Raw genomic sequence first — 18,181 nt, forward strand, 5'->3', positions numbered from 1 at the left:
CTCATGAGGATGGGTTCCTCATGATGGGATTCGTGCCCTTATAAGAGAAGGTACCAGAGAGCTTGTTTTCGCTCTCTCCCCCCATGTTCATGTTCACACACACAGGGAAGAGGTCATATGAGCACACAGCAGGATGGCGGCCATCTGCAACCCAAGGAGAGAGCTCTCACCAGAAGCTGACCATGCTGGCACCTTGATTTTGGACTTCCAGCCTCCAGACTGTGAGAAATAAACGTCTGCTGTTTAAGCCATCCAGTCCATGGCATTTTGCTACAGCAGCCCGAGCAAGTAATACATACACTTGCCTTCTAAGGTCCTGTTGGAACACCAAGGTCTATGGCCTCAGCACCTCTCAGTGACTGGTCCCATTCTCCAGCTCCTAACCCCAGAAAACTGGATGTCATCCTGATTCCTCCCCTCCAGTCACCTCCAACCCACCATTCTACCCTAAATATCTCTGCAGCCCAACACTGACACTCTGTCCCTATAGCCACTGCCTCCATTCAGGTCTTTATTTCTCACTTGGATGAATGCAATGCCCTCCTCCCCATTCTCCACCTGGCGTGCAGAACACACACACCTGGTTATGATTCTCCTCCAAGTCACCTTTTAGTGATCCCCCATGGCCTTCAGGGTCAAGCCCAAGCCCCTGGCACCTTCAGGACCCTCATGGGTCACCTGATTCTTTCTGAGCAGGCATGCTGCTCCCAGGGCTGGGCATGGCACCCAGCTCCAGCCCACCACCCCTCAAAACCCTGCTGGATGACTCCTAGTCACCCCTCAAGATTAAACTCAGCCTCACCTCTTCTGGGAAGCCTTCCCAGAGTCCCCCAGTCTCAATCAGGGGCTCCCAAAGCCCCAGGTGCCTCCTCTCATCATGAAGCTGCTTCTCCTGGGATATTCCTGTGTGCCGATCCTCTGTCCCTCCCACTGGACTCTGAGTTCCATGGGACACAGGACGGAGGTCTAATCTCCATATTACCTGGCTCTAGCTTAGGATACAGTTTTTGAGGGAGTGAATAGGTCCAAGGACTTCCGTTGGATTCCTGAGATGCAGACTCTGTTTAGGATAGGATTTTAGAATTCCTTCTCCAAGTCTGTTATCTTCACTCTGTCTGGCTCTAAACTTGGCTTCTTTGAAAAAGTGCCCATGCTGATTCCAGCCAGGCTCCCTAGCTCCCAGCTGCGTCATCCTCATGCCTGCCTCCACCCACACCCACCCACCTCCAGGGGTGAAATGGTACACAAAGGCAGAACCAGGTGCCACCTGAGAAACAATCCTGAAGATACGTCCCAGGCATCTGCTAGTTAAAGGACATCCAGCCTCCTGGAGGAGGGGACAGAGACAAGGGATAGAATACAATTGTTTTGCCTGTTTGGGGGTTGGGGGCAGGGGTGGGTGGGTAGTGTATACTTACTTCTGCGGTGACTGTATGTGGGTATATGGACAAGGTCTGTCGTCTGTTTAGGGACCTGTTTTGTATTCTCCCAACCCTACACCCATTTTTCTTCTCTTTTTTGAATGTACTTTTTTTTTTTTTTTAAACCAAGGTTGTAGAATTCCAACTTTTTTTTCAACCTTGGAACCTGAAGTAGAATGCCCTCAAGTGGACAGATTTTGGTCCTTAGAGAGTCAGTGTGTGTGTTGCTGCTTATTTAAATACAGTTCAGTTGAAGCCCCAAGAGTGCCAAGGTCCTCCCTATGCTTTCCAGATGCCCTTCTTCTTCCTAAAACCAGGATAGGTGAGCACCTGAGCAGGGAATCTCAGATGACTTAATGTAGTTCACCGGTGCCTACTCTGAAGAGCTGGGTGTCCGTTCTTGAAGAAACAAACTCACTGGAAGGGCATGTTTTCTTATTATATACTAATAACTTCTTTCACTAATTTGTACCAGAAGTTCCTTGATTGTGACTTATGCCAAGTAATTATGAAGATTTTTTTTTTTCTGAGTATTGCATGAAGGCTACCAAGTGGGAACAGGCAAGTCCTGGATGTGAAAGCTTTAATTTATCTACCTCATTCATGTGTTATTTTTGTAGCTATAGTCTCTGTTTGCTTATTTGATGACGGCTGAAGCTGAAGTGTTCCTGGGCCCTGTCGTAAACCTAAGAGTTAACATATTGGTGGGAGCCGCTGGAAGTTCAAGACGTTGTTGTGATTCTTTTTTTCTTCATCCCCCGTTTGTATATGTGATATTAAGCAGATGACGAGGCGTTAGTCTCGAGGATTTAACAAGGAAGGAGAAAGAAAGACCCACATTTCTGGGTGAAGTCTTTGCCCCTCTATGTGGAAAAGTGGATTGCGACTGTTCTCAAGTCTGTCTCTCAGTAATTGCACCTGACTTTAGGACACCCCCCCACACCCAAAATTGTTTTTCTGTTTTGCCAAGTTGTGCCTTTCCTTCTGGAATTGTAAGTGAACACAATAATAGGACCTGTTTACACTGTGAAGTGGATATTGTTACAGAAAATACGCCAGAGGCTTTCTCACTTGTTAAGCTAATAATGCCTTGTGAATGTATGATCTACGGAGAAACCCTTGTAGTTTTTACCTGCTGATGCTATCTGTCTGCTGGAGAATAAATTCTGGATGGTTCTTTTCTTCACACAAAACAAAAACAAGGCTCAGGCCCCTTGGTCCTAGGGGCCTGAGCTGACCCCTAGGACCAAGGAAGTGGCACAGGTGGCCGTGTCAGAGGCTGTGACCCCTATTGGTGAGTCATAAATACTACTCCACTCTGAGGAGTCGAGGCTGGGAAGCATCTGTGTAGGCGGGTTCTACCTTTCCCAGTCTCCCGAGCATCTTGGAGGGGCCTGTGGCTGGGTTCTGACCTACAGAATGTGGTCGAAGTGGGGTTCACGGCTTCCAGGCCTGGCCCCTACCAGCCTCCTGCAGGATTCTCCACTTCCTTGGGGCTTCCTGGGAGCTGTCCTTGCAGGATGGCAGTGTTACCCTCAGCCCGGGCCCTGAATGGGACTCTACTCCCCCTGCCGCCACTGCCAGCTGCACTTCATGTGAGCAAAACAGAAACTCCTTTTGTGCTGAGTCCCCGAGATCTGGGGCTTATCTACCATTCATGCAGTGGGAAAGCCAGAGCCAGGCGCAGACATAAGTGCTCGTGGGATCAGCCACAGCTCCTGGAAGGAATCGGAGTCTGCATAAGAGCCAGTGGGTGGGTGACTCTGGGGTGGGAATACCTGGTCCAGGTCCTGCCTCTACCATTTACTGAAAGGATGTGCTTGGGCCAGTCACTTGCCCTCTCTGGGCCTCAGTTTTCCTCTGTAACATGGGGATTCATCTTAGTACACACCTCAGAAGGTTGTTCTAGAGGATGCCGTTAGAGACTCACCCTGTCCCTCCTTCCGAAGCTGGGCTGCTAACAGCTCCCAGCTGTACCCTTCTCTGTCCCCCTTCAGCCACCTCCTCACCCAGAGATTCCTTCGAGGTTATACCCCTACTCCCAACCCGGGCTCGGGCTCGGGGAGAGTCAATTTGCACAACAGATTGAGGAGAACAAAGCCCTTGCCTCAAAGCGGCAACTCTGCGATGTCAGAGCTTCTGTGGTATCGGGCTGCGCTCACACTCCATCAAGACCGTCCCCTGGCTTCCCCTCTTCCCCTGCCCCTTCCTTGCTTCCCCCACGTCTACGATAGCGCCCACTCAGTAAACCACCTGCCTAAGAACCCTCATCTCAAATCTGCTTCTGGCCAACCCCATCTAAAACAGTTGCGAGGATTAAATGAGATTATGCGGGTCAAACAGTGCCTGGTATATGGCAGGATCTTACGAGAAGGGAGCAAGCGTGATTACTATTCCCGCCAGAGCCAGTGCTGGTAGGGCCAGTCCAGCCCACAGCCACGGAGCCACGGCCTCAGGCTATGACGGCACTAAAATGCACCGCCTGCCCTGCGCTGAGCTCACCGCACCAGGCCCAGAGGAGGTAATTCAAGCAGAGAAGCTGAGTTTGTACACAGTTCACAGCCCCCAGTGCGAGGGGTCGGTGAAATACTACCCAAGGCAGCTCTCTTGTGAATATAGAGCTCTGATTGTTCCAAGTAACCAGGAACATTCCTTTGTAATAAATAAGCTGTCAGCAAGAAGGAACAGAAAATCTGGAAACCTGGATGACCGGGGACAAAGCTGATCTTATGAACAGGCAACCAAGTATGATTTGAGAGACGCCAAAAATCTCAACTTTCTAAACTCACAGCTTGTCCCAAAGCCCCTGCCCTCCCCAGCCAAGGTTCCTGAAATGCCCCCATTCCAAATGCACTCCTTAGAGTTTTGAGCACAGGTTTAGAGTCAAATGGACTTTGGGGTCTGTGACCCACAAGAGAAGATGTGTCAAATTCAAGCCTACGTCTTAAGCAGAGCACGACTGGGTATCAGAAGTCTCCAGGTGGTGCCAGGCGGTCGGTGCTTTAGTTCCATGAAAACGATCAACTGCCAAGTTCATAGACACAGAAAATAGAATTGTAGCTGCATGGGGCTGGGTGAGGGGAGAGTGAGGCGTCGTTTAATGGGTACAGGGTTTCAGTTTGGGACGTGAAAGAGTTCTGCGGATGGATGGTGGTGATAGTTGTACAACAATGTGAATGCATTTAATGCCACTGAACTGTACCCTTAAAAATGGTTAAGATAGGGCTTCCCTGGTGGCGCAGTGGTTGAGAGTCCGCCTGCCGATGCAGGGGACACGGGTTCGTGCCCCAGTCTGGGAGGATCCCACATGCTGCGGAGCGGCTGGGCCCGTGAGCCATGGCCACTGAGCCTGCGCGTCCGGAGCCTGTGCTCTGCAACGGGAGAGGCCACAACGGTGAGAGGCCCGCGTACCGCAAAAAAAAAAAAAAAATTGGTTAAGATAATAAATTTTAGGTTATGTACATTTTTCCACAATTAAAAAAAAAAAAAACCCACTGCAATCAGCCAAAGACAAAAGTAGCTTTGATGCTCACTGTGCTGAAAAGGTTGAAGGGGCCTGGCCCCAAGCTCGCAAAGGTCTTCAGAGGCAGCACCTGAACCAGGTGCTGGGCCAGGCCTGCCTTCCCAGGGCGTGTGCAGCACAGGGTGGGGGGCCAGGACAGAGCAACAAGTGGGGAGGGGAACACAAGCCCTGCGCTCCCGGAGAGCATCGGGAAACCCTTCCACCCCTCCCACGTTTCAGATGAAACAAGGCAGATGTGCTGCGGGGTGAAAAGGAGAGGCTCTGGGGGCTCGGCTTCCTGATTCTCTGCAAGGACCACTGAGCGTGGCGCCCGTGGGTAGGTCCGGGCCAGGCGGGCTCTGATAGTCAATCAACGAACAAGCATTTCCGGGGCTGCACCAGGGCACTGGGGATGCAAAGATGAGTGAGAGCCTCTGTCCTGCCCTGGATCCCAGCGGGAAGCCTAACAGGTGAATGGGCAGGACAGCCCTGTGTGGTGGGGATTCGGGTGAGGGACCCATTCAGGGTAGGGGTGTGTTGAAGGAGTTGGGGAGAGTATTTGAAGGGAATTGGGGGCCAGAGAGTAGGCTCCCAGGTCAGGGGAATAATCCACGCAGACTTCTCACATTCTCTCCACCCCGCTCCTCATTTGTCTGGGGTCCTGCTGACAGACTACAAGCTAAGAGAAAGACAGACTGAGGCCTTGATGGTCCGCATGGTTGCCCCTTTAAGGATTCACCACGTTATTACTAAGACTGACTTGGCAAGAAAATGAAAGCTCTCTGGGGGCCAGGTGGGCATGGGGGACAAATTCCCACAACGAAGAAGCAGAACGTGTCCTCGGTGCCCTCCACCCTCACACCCCCTCCGCCATGAGACAGGGACTGAGGGTGGCCGTGCATGATGCCCAGCAGTGTGCCTTTGTTTCTGCGGCATGTGGTTTCCAGGGAGACCAGGGTCACTGCCTACAGGAAAACACCCACCCACACAGCTTGAGAACAGGATGTATCCTCTGAGCCCTCCTGCGACGGAGGCCTCAACTACTTATATCCATAATTGTGTCCCCATGGGGATTTCAAGTGATGCTCTGACCCAGACATCCAAAGGATAGCAATGGACGCTTCTGGAGACGAGGAGCCTCCTGCCCTGTGTCATGTCCTAGGCCCTGCTCTGTCTGTCTGTCTCTCTCGACCATCTCTCGGCTGGTTCTGAAGTTAGGCAGGGAAGAGAGAAGGGTTACACCCTGACGCCCTGGAACCTTCCTCAAGGCACCTGTTGTGTATCTTCCTTTCCCGGGGGGTCCTGGTGTGTGACTTTCAGGACCACGGGGGAAGGATGTGATCTCTCCTTCTGAAACTGCTGACTTTAGCCTGACTCCTCTGGCTACGAGTCCAACACTAGGGACAGTGGGGGGAAGGGGAGCGGGGGTGGAGAAATGAGGGGCGAGGCAGTTGTCGTGCATTTATTGCACATCTGTGAGCACTGCACACGCTCCCTCGTCCTCACACCACCCTGGAGGCTGGGGCTGTGCACCCTTGTTGCTGACTGCGAGGAAACCCACACGCAGGGCGTCCCCTGACCACATCCTCACCGCTAGGAAGTCCGGGGCAGGGCCCTGCTCAGGTCTGGCTGAATTCAAAGCTCTTAACTCGCTAAAATATACTGTCCCCTGAGACAGGGATGGACTTTCTGTGAACACCTAGCAGAAACCAAATTCAAATGGTTTTGGGGGTGTTTTGTTTTTCAGTAAACATAACACCCCACTGCCTTGAAGACGTCCCTCCCGGTCTCCCAGTCCAGTAGACACGCTAGTCTGTGTGTCCTCTCTCTGTCTCCCTGTGTCTCTCTCTCTCTGTGCCTCCTTCTCCCTGTATCTCTCCGTCTCTGTCTTTCTCTCTCTCTATTTCTATCCCTCCCTCCCTTCCCTATTCACCCTCATCAAGTTTGATTTCCCCAGTAGAGAGCTTTCCAGCTGTAATAATACAGTCCATCTTCTGGTGCTTAAGGCACTTTTACATATTATCTCATTTGTATATCTCATTTCACAGCATCTCTGTAAGGTGAAGGCTTGACAGAAATAGTGAAACAAGAAACAAGAGCTATTAAAGAACGTACACAGTGTTCTGTACCAAAGCAGGGAGGTGCTGGGGCTCCATGAGAATACCCACTGGGCCTGGCATATGAGGCTTTGTAGCCACCTGCATCTAACTCCTCCAACAAGCCAGGAAGTGGGTCATTTTAAGAACAGAAGATGTGCTATGGAATCAACGTGAAGGAAGGAATTAGCTCTGCCTGGAGCATACTCTCTGAAATGACCATGTGACATTTGTGCTCAGCCTTCAAGGATGGGTAGGATTTTTCTAGGTCAACTACAGGAAGAACAAGAATGATCTGGAACAGAGAGGTGCCAGTGTCCTGGCTCGTTTGGGCTTGTGGGACTGGATAAACAGGTGCCTGACGTGGGCAGTGGAATAAAGATGAGATTCCAGAGACCAACGGTGATTTTTCCTTGGGCCAATGCTGTGAGTGTACCAAGGGGTTTAGGACACAGTCCTGCCCACGTGGAGCTTATAACCTAATTGGGGAAATAAGATCGGTAGGCATTGAACCATTGGAGCCATTGCCTTAGAGGATGTGGCTCTAAGTCCAACTGAAATAACATTCCAAAGAAAGGAAAGATCAAGTGTGGGCGAGATAAGTCCAAGAAGTCATCAGAGAGAGGGAGGAGGTGAACTGGGGGGAAAGGGAAGTATTTAGGGAGGCAAAGAGGAGAGGGACCTGTGGGGAAGCCAAAGGGAAGGTCGGGGTGGGAGCCCGTTAGGCCTCTGTCCTCTCAGCATCACATTTGTCCCCAGACCGCCCCCCTTTCCCATCACCCTGCCCCGCATGATCCTAACTTGATCTGTGGGTTGATACTTCGGGTGGGGGGGGAATATAATGGGTCATTACATCGCTCCCTTTTTTATGTGAAAAGTCTACCACGGCTCCTTTTCTGGTGGAAAGTAAGTAAATCAAGGGGCGTGGGGTATCCAGTTCCCTGAGGGGGTGGATGGAAATGTCAGCCCCTGAACTGGATTTTCTGCCTGCCTAGTCCTTTCCATTGGCAAATTCAGGTTCCAGCTTTGTTTCTCATGCCTGGAACCTCTAGAGAGACACTGGCTGGCCCAAGAGATTGAAGCATATTGGTCCTCAACAATCAGCTTTTGAACGAATGAGTGAGTGAACGAATGAATGAATGAGGACCCGAACTCCCTTTCCTTTCCCTTCCATCACCCACTACAGGCAGCTCACCAGGGTCCTGTGTCTCATATTTGTCACTCCTTGGTACCTGCGGGGGACTGGCTCCAGGAACCCCACAGATACCAAAATCCACGGATGCTCAAGTCCCTTATATAAAATAGTGTGGTACCTGCATAAAACCTACACATCCTCCCGCATACTTTAAATCATCTCTAGATTACTTATAATACCTAATATAACATAAATGCTACATAAATAGATGATCCAAGCAGCAAATTCAAGTTTTGCTTTTTGAACTTTCTGGAATTTTTTTCTCTCCAGGATTTTCGATCTGCCGTTGGTTGAACCTGCCAGTGGAGAACCTGCAGATACAGAGGGTCGGCCGTACTCAATTTTGGCCAAATGCTGTTCTAAGTACCTTATTCATATTCTCTCTCACTCCCTCGACATCCCTGAGTATGTTCACGCACATCTGACGGCTGAGAAAATGGAGGTTCAGGGAAGTTGTGAATAATACCAATGATAATAATAATGTCAATGATTGCTGACTCTCACTGAGCACTGAATATGTGTCAGGCATTGTCTAAATGGTATAAACACATTATCCCATTTAACCCCATACCAACACTATGAGGTAGCCACTTCGAAGATAAGGAAACCAAGAAAGAGCTAAGTGATGCAGCAAGTTCACACAGCAACTGAACAAATGAAGGAGACGAATGGGCACTAAGAAAGCAGGTGGGATCTTAGTTTCCCGACCAGGAATCGAACCCACGGCCCTTGCATAGGAAGCTTGGAGTCTTAACCACTGGACCACCAGGGAAGTCCCATCACTTTTCTTTAAATAAATAAATAATATAAAATAAAAATAAACCACCTTACCTAACATAATAGGATAACATACATAAATTGCCCAATTGTCCAAAACAATCTTACTCAAAAATTACTAGCTTCCTTCCCTATCTATAAAATAGAACTAGTCTTGTCTGCCTCTCCCTACCTTACAGGGGTTGCGTGCCAGTGAGATGAGGTATCAAATATGAAGACATTCTGTGACCTATATCTCTATGGGACACACAGCTTCCCCCCATCATTCTCCTGGGGAAAGTGCGACGTTGATTTCCCAGCACTCGCTGGCCTCCCGTGGCTTGTGTCAGTGACTTAGGACCCAGCGTGATGATTTTGCCAGTTGGCTCCAAAGCAGACAGGTCAGTGAGGCCTCTGACATCTTACACTCCAGTCTGCCTGATGGTAAGTGAGTTACCTCTAGCTCCAAGTAAAGCTCAGGAGAGGGGACGGACCACCTCCGTGCCCTTCGGGGAAGGACTAGGCCCCAGAAAGGCAGCCCAGAAGACCAGATGTCAGAGTTCAGAGTCCATGAACCAGACGGGAGCAGAAGGGAAAGCCTCTCTAAAGACCAGCACCCCTACCAGAGATGGCTGGAGGCTGAGCTTACCGGCAGCCCGCGGTGGAAGGGAGCCTCTGAGCAGAGCATGTGTCTCACCTGGTGCTGCGGCCCCTGGGGAAGCTGGGGTCCAGGGACAGGTCCTGGGAGGCTGATGAACACCTAAGATGGCCCAGGTGTGAAGACAGGGCCACGCTTGGGGGCTGTTGAACAGGATGGTGGACAGGATGGGTGGCTGGATGGGAAGGAGATTGGGCCCAAAGCGCAGAGCAGGAACCAGAAAGCCAGAGGGCGTGAGGCCAGAGGCAGAGCAAGCTCAGAGAACTGCACCCACCTCCTGACCCTCCTGATTTTCTGACCGCCAGCACCACAACTAGACAAAGGCACTCACCCTCCCCTCTTAGCCCCATTTCCACATTAGAAAGCCCGAAAAAGCATCAATTATCTGCTTCCGTTTTGGAAAGTCTTTAAATAATTAACGATTACAGGATGGCTTTGAACTCCTAAGATAGGAGCTGCTGTGGAAATATCATTATTGTTTTGAAAAATAATATGTCTCCAATCACTACCTCTGTTATCTTATCCTTGGGGGTAGCTGTTTGCAAGCTGATTAATTAAAACTCCATTTTTCAGACTTTTTAATTTAGATGTTAATAAATTCAATACTCTTATCCATTCGTTGTCCCAAATAAGATCCTCTGGGAATAACTTCTCATTTACGATAGTGACCTGGGCAAGAAGGCTCATAAAACTGTATTAGGAATGCCTTCGACACGAAACGATGAAAATTGCATTATGAATATACAGTCCTCTTGCAGGCCTCCAAATTACTAGACCCATGACACAGCGCAAACTCCACCATTAAGTTGAATTAATATTCCTGTAAGAACTGTAATGCTTACACAGTCTGATTTTCTGTTTAATTTCTCAACCCAAGCCTATTGACTTTTCCATTTAATTAACTTTGCCTCAATCTTTACCCAAAGGAAAAAAAAAGAGATACAGAAGCAGAGGGAAAATGACTTCAATTGCGTCTCTCTGCCCTTCCGCTCTGAGGCTGCCCCACTCCACGCTCCGGGCTGAAAGGCAGCCCACCTGGAAGGAGAGACACAGCCCTCATCCATCAGGGGAACTGGGGACCTGCACAGGTGGCAGGGAAGAGCCCATGTGACATTGGGCACCCTTTCTCAAGATGAAGGTGCCTGGAGATGGTACCCAGGACGAGGGGTGGTCAGAGATTTGGGGGAAGAGAGGGCTTCTGCCTATCCAGGAGGGCCAGCTCCCAGCCCTGATGGAAACGACAACCAGCAACCTCTCTGGGTCTTGGGGCTGCACAGCAACACAGAACTGCTCTAGATATTTACCGCAGGGTGTAATCTTTCTCAAAAAGCCCCGTTGAAGAGAACCCCACCCGTCCTCTGGGCATCACGGTCCAGCCCCCAAACTCTGCAGGGAGCCACAGCATGGTCCTTGCACTCCCGTCTCTCCCACCCTCCCCTCTTCTCTCCCCTGCTCCTCCTTTCTGTCACCTGGCCTCTGCTTCCCTTTCCTCCCTCACCTGCTCTCACTCACCCTGCGGGCTCTCCTCAAAGTTTTGTTTCACACTCGCAGTAGACTGTAATCGCCGAAACAATAGTAAAGATTCACCCATCACTCCTCAGTTACTTCAGGGTGACCAGAGGCAGTGGAACTACCCCCAAACCACATCTGGAATGTGGAAGGATGGTTTCATAAGCTATAGTCCCAGTCACGCCTCTGTTAGCTGCTATTCAAATGAACCTCGTTCCGTGAGCACGGTCCCTGGCGTGAGGTGGGTGCTCTGTGGGAATGAATAGGGTTGCAGTGACACACGCCAGTCCCCCCATGAAGTGCCACAGCTGCGGGCAGGTCTGGACACGGCTCTGCCTGGCTAAGCCTTTCCTCACGTCTAGCTTTACTGGGGAGGCAAAAATGGCACCAACAGACCCGGGATGGGTGGATGGACACATTTCCCTTCAAAAGGGAGCAGGTTAATCGGACCATATGCTGAGAAGAGAGGTGAGAAAAGAAATCCCCCTGGATGCAAACACAGAACAAGCAGTCGGTGTGCGTGGAACAGACAGCTCTGAATCCCAGTCACGGGGTAGCTTCCCTCCCGCTGTGTGTGCAAGGCCCGCTTCCTTGTGTCTGGTGAACCGGTAACACCTATGTCCCACGGCCATCCCCTTACAGCCCCCATCATGTCACACCGGGGTCCCAGCCTCTGTGCTCTCCTGCCTCCCATCTCCCTTCTGCTACCGACCCAGGTCCTTGGACTCTTCAATAACTAGAAATCGGTAAGAGTCCAGTCGAGAAATCCAGGTAAGGCGGTACTGGGAGCAAAAGCAAGTCAGGTGCCCTTGCCCGCTCCCTGAGGAGGGGGCCAGCTGGCTCCTTAAGCGGAGTTACGACAGATGCAGGTCCCTGGGTTGGGCAGGGGGCAGAGCTTAGGCGGTCTGCCCACCCCCTTGGTGGTGCTGTGTGTAGGGATCATACACAGTCCCCTGCTTTTGCTCCCGGCACTCAGAAGTGACAGTTGGTTTGTGGCCTTTTTGTATCTTATTGCTTACAGTTGCCCCAACTGCGCATACCTGCAGTTATTTTTAGTTTCTTTGTATTTTGTTGCTGGAGGAGACGTTTGTCCAGGTGCAAACGTCTGGTAAAGTGTCCCAGGTCTCAGGGCCCAGGGCCTGTCTCCCTTCCACTCCCACAACGTTCTCAACTGTATCCACAGAATCTGACCCAGGGTAGGAAGAGTTCATTTATGTTTTTCCCCTCGTCACCAAAGCAGAGAGGAGCCTGGCTGCACCACGTTGAGAGGAGGTATAGCAAGGGGTTAAGCCTGAAACCTGGCCCTGCCACCTTTCAGCCATGTGACCATGGGTGAGGTACTTACCTCCTCTATACCTCAGTGTTCCCCTCTATAAAATGGGGCTAAAAACCATGGATTGCTTTTGTACAGATTAAATGACTTAATATGTATAAATTGCTCAGAACATTGCCTGCACACAGCAAGTTCCATGTAGGTGTTTGCAATTATTGTTAATAAGATGTTTAACCCCTTGAGGGTAGGGAGCGTACCCTGCATCCCCAGATCTCCATCCAGTTTGTGGAACATAACAGCAAAATCTTCTGGCCGAAAGGCAGGGGAGAGAAACGAAGTTAGACTCAAGTCCCAGCCGTACGATCTTGGATGAGTTATACGTTACAATGACATTCATTTTCGTGAAAAGCTTGAAAGTCTGCTATGAGGATTGGAACGATGTTCGTAAAACCCTTATTAGCATAGTGCCTGGTGCTTCAGGGCACTGGATGAATTGGTGGCCGTACTCTTTGTCATTACTGCTGAATAAATGAGCACAGAGTGAGCTGCAGTCCCTCCAAGGATGGAATTACATCAGTAAATCTTCAGGAAACCTGCATCCCCATGGGCGGGGCCAGCTATATAAATTGCGGGGTCCAGTGCAAAATGAAAAGGTAGGGCCCCTTGTCCAAAAATGATTCAGTATTTCAAGATGGCGACAGCAGAGCATAGCACCAATTATGGACCTTCCTTAGGACACAGGAGTCATGCCCGTGGGACCTGACCAGGACTAGTTTCAGCCGAAGGGACCAAGGCCCTCTTATTTTGTAATCAAGAGTCTCGGCCCAGAGAATTCGGGGGCCTCATGTCACTCCTCTTTTGGATCACTCAGCAGGGCGAGGCCGAGAGCTCAGAGCTCCCAAGGCCAGGCCAACTGTCCTCAATGACTGTCAGTTCCCGGCAGGGGCCCGAGCACTCCCTCCTGCAGCACAAAAAGTGAATGACTCAAGGCCATCCCTTATCTTTGATTAAGTGTGGACAAAAAAATGTACATGGTACCTGCAGCCGATTGAATTACTGGCCCTAATCTCTCACAGCCCCGCCCGCACTCCCTGCCACCACCCCCGCCCCCGCCAGCGTATTGACCTCCGCAGTAACCTGGGTGCACCTCACTGCCCCTTGACTTGCGGCACATCCATGTTACTTGCTTTGGTCAATGGGAACAGCTGGGCTTGCCCTCTGGCACACCTGCCTGTCACCATGGGAAGAACACAGCCTCCGTGGCCCCTGTCTCAAGGAAGAGGAGAGACACATAAAGCAGACCTGGACCCACCTCACAGTCTGTAGTCACGCCCAGCTAAACGTACCCGAGATCAGCTGAACGCATCCAACCTGTAGACCCATAAGCGAGAAATAAATACTCCTTGTTTGGGGCCAGTAAGCTTGGGGTATTTTGTTAAGCAGAGTCACTGTGGCAATAGCTGGTTGATATGGTACCTCGCAACCCAAAGAAACTGTCACTCATCCCCCAGACACTTATTGAATGGCTATAATGTACCAGGCACAACTTCTGGGGGTTTGAAAATGAAACACACACACACACACACACACACACACACACACACACACACATCCTCCACCCACAGTCAAGTAACCATTTAGAGGAGAGAGCAAATCTGGGTAACCATTACATGGAGTGAGCAACTCTATTTTTATCTCCCAGTTTTATGCAAACGTATTCCTGGAAGCCCATTTTCCCATGGCAGGCCCCATGGCTCTCCTGGTCACTCCTGCATAATACAAGAGTTCTCCAGTCCTCACAATCACAAGTCTTGGTTTAATAATTAAAATTCCAGCCCAGAGGAATAGTCAAGACTCCGCTCTTGATCCAAGCTGGAGACCCCTCCCTCCACTCCCAGATCTCACGCCTTGGAGGCAGCGAGGCTGGCTGGGTGGATGTGGTCACGGTCCTCTCTAGCCCCCCTACCATGGGCTTCTACTCCTCCCGTCCAGCTTTAGGCCCACTGGAACTGGACTGAGGTGGGGGAAAGAGAAACAAGGAGTGGAGAGCAGAAAGATCCCCCTTGACGGGCACTGCTGGGTGATCTAGCACCAACTTCCTCTTAAGTGAGGGAAGAGTCTTGTCTCATGTGCATTTATGAGGGCACATCTGGAGACACCCTCAAAACTGGGGCTCTCTTGCCATCAGTTCCCTTGACCTGTGTCAAAGTACCTCTATTCATGGTGGTTCCTTACACTTTCCTCAGTCTCTAAGCTATCAGTGATCCCTCCAGCTCCTTTCAGTTGTGTCTGTCTGACCCTCCAGGTGACCCTCTAGGACAGGTCCTAAGATGGCCCACACTAGCCCTCTCTCACACATGGTCCAAAGTGGTCCATGGGCATCACCCTGCACCCTCTGACCTGACAGATGTCAGGAGAACAGGCCAATCCCGGTGTGGCAGAAACTTCTGCCTTGTGCCTCCCCTCACAAAGCTGCTGGTGAGCCTGTCTCTCGCCCTCTAGATTTTTCAGGGGGACTCAGACCATGGACCGCTCTGTCCCCCAAACTAAAGGAGATCCATATTGACCTTTCTGGGTGATGTATTTAAAACTCTTCCATCTTGACTTGAGGTGAAGGAGGATATAGTTTCCACGCCCTCTGTTGGTCATGGTTTACAGATAAGAAAATAGAAACCACTTGTTATTTTAGTGAAAAAAGGGTGAAAGAGTGAAACTTCCCTTGTTGGCAATACTCTGTGTGTGTTATCACACATGCCAGGAGAGTAATGCATCCTGACTCCATGGGGAGAAGAAAATGAAAAGTCCACACTTGGAAATTTCCTGGGCTCTGCTGCATGCATCTCTTCCCTTGAATGATTTTAATCTATACCCTTTTCCTGTAATAAACCACATTTGTGAATAAAAGAATGTAAGTGAGCTTCTGTGAGTACGTCTAGTCAATTATCAAAATTGAGGGTGGTTTTGGAACCTCCTGAACTTATAATTGGTGTCAGAAGTGGGAGCAGTCTGATAGACTGTCCTCTCTAACTTCCCAGTTGGCTAACTTTTGCAGAAATCAGGTGCAGGTCAAATTCTTGGAAGGGCCAGAGGAGAGAGATTCAGGAGTGCCTCTCTAGCCCACCATAGAATTTCAGATTTATCACCATGGCAGTGATCCCAAAGATCAGGAAGTTGTTGTGCTACCTGGAGTCTGAAAATTATGGAAACCACTGCTGTTGTTCACATCTTCTCAATAGCCCTGAGGCAGGAGACTGGCTGGCAGACAGAGAATCCACTGGGAAAACTCATGTTGTCCAGAGCACACGCACCTGCCGCCATGCTGGAGGAGAAAGAACGGCTCTGCCTGCTACTCTGGCTTCCAAATCTAGCTACAGGGCATCTCATTGGTAGAGTTAAACCACTCTGCAAACAAGCAAGTTTGGGAACCGGCCTCTAGACGCCTAAATAGAAGAGAGCTAGAGCCGGGTGAACGACTCCCCGCCTTGGGCTCAGCAGGAGTTCTCACTTGGAATCCACTTCCTAATTTTCCATCACCAATCTTTGATGCCCTCACTAAGAATGAGGGGTTTGAGGCTCATGTGACTGAATTTTGGAGAGCTCCACGGCAAATCCTGCAAACAGTCTCACCACTCTTTTTTTTTTTTTTTTTTTTTTTTTGCGGTATGCGGGCCTCTCACTGTTGTGGCCTCTCCCGTTGCAGAGCACAGGCTCCGGACGCGCAGGCTCAGCGGCCATTGGCTCACGGGCCCAGCCGCTCCGCGGCATGTGGGATCTTCCCGGACCGGGGCACAAACCCGTGTCCCCTGCATCGGCAGGCGGACTCTCAACCACTGCGCCACCAGGGAAGCCCTCACCACTCCTTTGAATGATGCATGTATGGTCCACGAGCTTCAGCCACAAGCACCCTTTTAACATCTCATTACACATGTATCAATTAGGATACAATAAACACTTGGAATAATGAAGGTATGAACATCATTCCATGTTTTACCCCAGCCTTCTGTTTGGGAATAAGAGATGTGATCATACAGCCTGATATTCAGGTGAAACCCTTCTCTTTAGGACCCTTATTTCCAATATCTGCAATTAAAGGAGATAAATTAAAGAATGAACACGCATTTGGTAAAGGATAACTTGTTTATAAGACACTTCACCTGAATAATAGGGATTTCCAGATAGTTACCACTTGTCAAAACAGAGGAAAGAAACTCTACAGTATTAAGAGCTATTGTGAGTTAAATACCAATTATTAATTAGGTGAAGTATCTCAGAAGCAGTTATGAAATCACTGGAGAATCACAATTTGTGTAACACATTGTTTTTATGAATGCATCTTCTTTATAAAAAAAGACCCAACTATGCATTATGGGTATGGCAAGGGCTGGTAAGTGCTTTCCAGAGGCCTCACGGGTGCATTTCCCATCTCCCTTGGATGCTAATCTCCTAAAGGGAAAGATTCTGTTGTCTGTGTTTATCGGTTAGAATGCTTTCGGCTGCAAGAAACAGAATATCCCAGTCAAAATAACTGAAACAATAAGGACATTGATTATTTCACACATCAGGAAGTCTGGGAATATTCCCAGGTCTAGGGTTGGTTAATTCAGTGTAATGAAGTCATCAAGGACTTATTGACTTCCGCGTTTCCACTCTGCCATCCTCAGTGTTTGCTCGGTCCCCTCAAGGTGGCAAGATGGCTGCCAGCCACCCATCCTAAAGCAATCGCATCAGAAAGAAGGAGGACAACCTCTCTTTCCATTTCTCTTTTTGTCAGAGAGACAATCTTTCCCTAGAAGACTTTTCTTGCTGGCTCCATAATCAAGGCTGTGTCTCATGTGTGGTATGCTTGACCAGAAAGGAAGGAGGAGGTTGGGAAATGTTATTGGTTCAGCAACCAATAGCCAACTCTGCTCTTTCCTGAAGCCATAGCTCAATGCTCTGCACATAGTAGGTGCTCAGTAGACACAAGCTAAGAAATAAAATATCCAAGAGCCAGCTGGGACCGGTGCTCACTCACTCAATCTCAATGTCCAGGCTCAGTAGCCTCCCTCACAGGCACCAAGAACCCCATTTTCCTTCCTCCTGTCCTGGAAGCGGCTGGTAAGGAAACAAGTAAAAGAACCCATTCTGTGTTTTGCCACTATGGTGCTCTCCCATCTCCTGCAAGAGACTATGCGCCCAGGCAGTGGAAGCCCAGAGACCCCGCAGGAGAAGAGCTGCTGACAGGAGCACAATTGTCCCCGTGAAGATGAGAGAGCCAGTCCCGTGCTTGACCTCAGGGAGGCCTGCCTTCAGATCAGGAAATAGAAGGGCCTTGTTCACATTCCCAGGGAAATTGAGGACAGCACTCTTGAGTTAAAATAAATGCGTCACGCAAGGCCCCTTAGAGGAGCTAAAACCAAATGGCTTTCAAGAGAAGAAAACCGTAGTTCAGAGGCAAAAGGTGTCAGACTGCAGAGGTCCCCATCCCTAGCGGGGACCTGTGGGCTGGACGCTCTCTCTTTCCTCAAGATGCAGATGGGGACTAACTGAAATGTCGCAGCCTCTTCCACTTGCCATGGTGACAAAATTGCATTGATCTCAGTAGCTCTGTGGCCTCTTACCGGCGTTCTCTCTGTGTCCACTCAGCTTCCTCCAGGAAACCAGAGGAAAGTGAGACTTCACCAAAGATCGTGGCAAGTGAGGAGCTTGGACATGGACTTAGCCCCAGCTGACCCTGTGGCGAGAGCTGGAGCAGCGCAGAGGGCGCAGACCATCGAGGCAGAAGGAGGGAA

Source organism: Delphinapterus leucas, chromosome 1 (genome assembly GCF_059928025.1).
Source record: "Delphinapterus leucas isolate spDelLeu-1000000601 "Yukka" chromosome 1, BTC_Dleu_Yukka2, whole genome shotgun sequence".
NCBI classification, from domain to species: domain Eukaryota; kingdom Metazoa; phylum Chordata; class Mammalia; order Artiodactyla; family Monodontidae; genus Delphinapterus; species Delphinapterus leucas.